The sequence below is a fragment of the Plasmopara halstedii genome (genome assembly GCF_900000015.1).
Source record: "Plasmopara halstedii genome assembly, contig: Scaffold_262, whole genome shotgun sequence".
NCBI lineage: Eukaryota > Oomycota > Peronosporomycetes > Peronosporales > Peronosporaceae > Plasmopara > Plasmopara halstedii.
The window spans coordinates 10858-11361 of NW_020187183.1; positions in this window are offsets into that span (position 1 = coordinate 10858).

A 504-nucleotide genomic window follows, 5' to 3' on the forward strand; every position below is an offset into this window, starting at 1 on the left:
AGATTTTTCACGTACTATTAGATTGTATATCAGAGTTGATAGAATATGTAGTATATATTAAGAGCTAGGTAAAAATTGAAAAGTCATTACGTCTATAACTAATAATATAGACAACTTTCAACTGAACTCGCGCGGGTTACCCCAATCGATTTCGAGTCTATCGCTATAACCGCTCGGCCAAGCTGTCTGAAATTCATAAAGAGCGATCAAATCTTCACGCCCGCTTCTTTTGTCATTTACCCTGCTTTCAAACTTGTCGACTAACACTGCAGTGACATGTGTATTTATATACATCTCGGACACCCCTTTGCATATTCAATACGGTGGTGCCTGCCGCAGCGTCCTTCCAAAGTGAGACAAACACCATTAGTGAGCGGATTTACACAACTTGCAGTCTTAAGCACTTGCACGTCCAAACCTTGTGAAAATTCTTTAGCTTCTTAATGAGACAAAATTTAAACCATACGCAATGCTAGCATTGCATTGGTCACTCGACAGCTGTGA